This window comes from Alosa pseudoharengus, unplaced genomic scaffold, assembly GCF_046254945.1.
Source record: "Alosa pseudoharengus isolate Yale_2024_CS ecotype anadromous, Long Island Sound unplaced genomic scaffold, YU_APseudo_1.1 YU_APseudo_1.1_scf_11, whole genome shotgun sequence".
NCBI lineage: Eukaryota > Metazoa > Chordata > Actinopteri > Clupeiformes > Clupeidae > Alosa > Alosa pseudoharengus.
The window spans coordinates 14666204-14670782 of record NW_027468576.1 but is presented as its reverse complement, the minus strand read 5'-3'; positions in this window follow the sequence as shown (position 1 = coordinate 14670782).

Below are 4579 nucleotides of genomic sequence, written 5' to 3'. Positions count from 1 at the left end.
CAATAAGTAACAGGAGGGGGGGGGGGGGGGGGGGGACTGGGGACAGCATCTGGGCGTGGGAATCAATCTCCTAACTGACCTGTGGTCGGCGATAAAATACTGGTCGCAAGTGTGTTTTGTTCCAGCTGAGGATGAAGAGGAGAGTCAATAATCAATAAGCAGACACTAAATAAAAGCCTTTTCACTTTTTGCACAGTTGGCTGGGAGGCTGTTCGTCATGGCACTGATTAACTAACGTAGGTCGTAGGTTTCAGTGCCGTTGTTCTAGGTGTTAATGAAACTCTGCATCTCCACTGTCTGCCTCATATCATCCCTCTCGTCCTCTTCGCTGTCATACTCCCCCGTCTTCCTCTCCCGTAGTCATGCTGAAAGGAGGCCCTGTTGGAATAGTGGGGAAAAGACGTCCATGTTTCCACAACAAAGCTCCTCTGTTTTGATGTCATCAAAGGAAGTCCGCAACCGGCCGGTTTCCTCAGCTTTCACCTGTCCAGACTGTAGATGTTAGACTCCAATGCAACATTCGGAAGGACAGTCTCTGACCTCTATACCACTTTTTGCCCAGATGGAATTTCAGAAGGTGAAAGTGTGAGGATCAAATGCTTATGCAGGACCACAGCTCAGAGACATGACCCTCGGGACAGAAATGGGGAATGAGAGTTCTGAGTTTTGAGAGCTGTTGGACAAGTCAAGTGCAGTGTGACACAAAAATATATTTTACTCATTACCCTGATTGGCAGTGATTATTGATTATGTGGCTTTACATAATAGATGAGGGATGGTGTCAGGGATTCAAAAATGTGACTTTGAGTGCAGATCTTCTGCCCCCTCCTCTCTCACTCTTTTTCCTCTTGTTTTGTTTCTCCTCTCCTCCCTCCTCCCTCGCTCTCACTCCCTCTTCCAAGAATAGCTCTCTGTCAGGTAAAGTAGAAACAGAGATAACAGATAGGAACACACACACACACACACACACACATAGACACACCACAGACACACACACATCTTGCATTTTGGAGTCTCCCTGGCATATGGGGGTGGCGTTCCCATAGTAACAGTCTTGGAACCAACCCCCCCCCCCACCACCACCACCACCACATCAGCTGGTGAAATGAGATGCTCTGGGTTTTTATTTTCCATGCATGCACACCTACACACACACACACACACACACACACACACACACACACAAACATAACACCTCACACACATGCATGCACACCTACTGTACACATACAAGCTCATCTGCACACACACACACACACATATATCTGCACACACACACACACACACATGCAAACATAACACACCTCACACACATGCACCTACACAAGCTCATCTGCACACATATACACACACACACACACACACACAAATATAACACACATCACACACACACTTGTACACCTACACCAGCACACACAGAAAAACCACTCACACACATGCACACCTGCATGCCTGCAAATATAACTACAGGCTAGAGCACACAAGTACATGCACACAAACAAGCATGTATAAATACTTAGGCTACACACAGTCACACACACAATTTTCACACATATAACCATGGACACATACAAACATCGTTTAACTTTAGCACTAACATACTCACAAACAGTCCTGCATAGCTGAACACACACACCACTACAGTAGATACTGTTCAAAGACATCCAAACACATATCAAAGCATATGCACAATGCAATTCCTTTTCTTTTTACTCGTCTTCACTTCAGAATAACAGAATATGCACTTGTATAATCCCCACTTGTATAATCCCCAAAGAAAGAATATGCACTTGTATAATCCCCAAAGAAGTGATGAGTGCTCCTGCCATTTACATCTTTCTCTCTATCTTTCTCACTAACACCACAATAATGATGGTTAACCCTATCCCTAACACACAGTAATGATGGTTAACCTTTACCCTATCGATAACACGCAATAATGATGGTTAACCCTAACCCTAACACACAATAATGACGGTTAACCCTATCCCTAATGAAGGTTAACCCTAACACACAATAATGACGGTTAACCCTATCCCTAATGAAGGTTAACCCTAACACACAATAATGATGGTTGATAATGGCCAATATAATGGTCAATAATGATGGTTCTCTCCTCTATCTTTCTCCACGATAATGTTGTTATTGTTGTTGTTGTGATGCCTTGCTATTGTTATTCAGTAAAAATGATTTAGCCTATATGTCTATTATTAGTAGGCTATTGTTAGTTAAATATGACTATTTTAACTTGTTTATTTTTAAAGATAATGGTAATTGTTATTCCTGTGTATTGCTTTGGACAACAGTGCCTGCCAAGAATCATAACCATAATAATTTGGTTTGTTTTTTTGTCTCTCTATATAATTTTTCTAATTTTTAGTTTAAAGGAGAAATAAATATTTTTGAAGCATTGGCTCAACAGACTTCACCTTAACCCTCACCTCCTGCAGGGTCACCAAGATGACATTGTGTGTTGGTCAACTTGTGGCTTCCGGCACAGCACAGTGGGCCAGTTAGGCCTACTTGGTGATCCATATTGGTGCTGTACGCATGTATGCTAACATCAGCACAAAGACAGCTATCTCACGTATGCTTACGCTGTAAGTAATGGAAGTGTCAGCCTAGAGGAAAAGTTGGACTGCTGAGCAGTATTAGCATAATCGGCTAAATGTTAGTTCTGCAGACAGCAAAATCCCCAGCGGCAAAAAAAAAACATCAGAAGAGAGGGGAGAGAGTGTGTGCACTGACCCTGGAGTGGAAGAGTATGGCGGGTTCACCGCAAACACCAACTCTATGTGTATGTGTCTTTCTCTCTCTTTCTCCACTCCACCTTACCCTTCTTTACCCACTTTCCTCTCTGTACATAAATGTATTTTCACTGTCCTTTCCCCTCATTCCCCCCTGTTACAGTAGGTGTGTGTGTGTGTACATGTGGAGCCCTCGGGACAGATTAAGAGCTTCATAAATAGAGTGAAAGCTTTGCTTATACTCAAATCTCTCACAGGGATTATCACGTCCGCTTGGATTTCAGAGCAAAAACCTAATCTAAGAGATCAGACACATGCATACACACACACACACACACATCAGAAACAACACATAATTGCACTCACACAAATATCCACAATGGGCAGCTTTAAGGGACTTAATAGCTTTGGTGTCCATAGACTCATAAATGTTCCCATCGGAGACATAGTTAAGTACTTCTAATGACACAGCAGAAGTGCGTCTGTATCTAGTTTCTGTGATCTACATCTATACGTAGCCTATGTGTGTTTATGCAATTGTGTGCATGCATTTTAATTATGTGTCTCTCTGCGTGGCTGAGTTGCATGTTTGTCTCCATGATTCCCGTGCTCATTTTTCTGTGTGTGATATTTGGGTTTGTGAAGATCACTGATAGCCCCTGGTATGCAGAAGAAAACATGCCTTCTGTTTCATGTTTATCATATAGTCTCCTAAGCAGTGAAACGCCACTGAAGTGCAAATGCGCAACTGCATTTATGCTCGCTTTATCGCTCTATGTAATTAAGAGATTGTGACAGTTGCTATGTGACTGTGTGTGTGCAGGTTTTTGTCAGGACAGCAGCACCCACGTTTGTTCACACCCACTGCGCTGTGGAAAGCAGTGGTAGTATCATTTGACAGAGATCCAGTTGTTCAGCTGCAACACAGTGCACTAGTACTTACAGGCTTAGAAGTACTCAAGAACATGAAACTGATTGCCAGTGACTTCTTGTCACTCATGCCAAAAGGAAGACTCTCACAGATGTAAACAATGTGCAGTGTGCTAGGTGCCTAGCAACAGACTCTCTCCTAGTGGGTGTGGCCCCCACACATCATCCATTATATGCCAGTAAAACATCCTTAATTATGTCCATCTGTTTAGTTTAATGGTTCAACAGCAGTTGGTGGAAGATAAAAGTGATGTGGGAAGCACGTAGAGGGTTGCCTAATTTTGGTATCAGTTCCCACATCAAACACCCTTCAAGAGGGTTTGCGGAGGCACATGATGAGTAAGTGCATGCGAAATTGTGCACATGCACTCCATTGACATGTCCAGACATGGCCAGCATTTTGATTGGTGTGAGCCCATCTCCTCGAGTATGGGGGATGGGGGTTGGCAGTGTATAGCACACATGTGAGTATGTTTACTGTGGGATATCAGAGTCTGGGTGTGTGTAAACTCTGATTGGTGTGAAATTGGCCAGCCAACAGGAAACAGGTTCCAGTTCGTTTTGGAAAAGACAATTGTGTAAAATCTCCTTACACACAGACACACACACACACACACACACACAGACATACGCACATGGGCACACACACAGACACACACAAGGTCGCTGCTGTGCTCCAGGTCTCCTATGTTGTGTGTGTGTGTGTGAACAGGTGAGAGGAATGGTTGTGGCATGAGGTGTCAAATGCGATAGTGATTTTCCCTCTGTCCTGAACAATTCTCCTGACAGCACAATGAGAAACATCTGTGCACATGCGCAAACATGCACACAGAGACACACATACACGCACACACACACACACACACAAACAGTCAGATGTAGTGATTTGGCATTCATTTGAG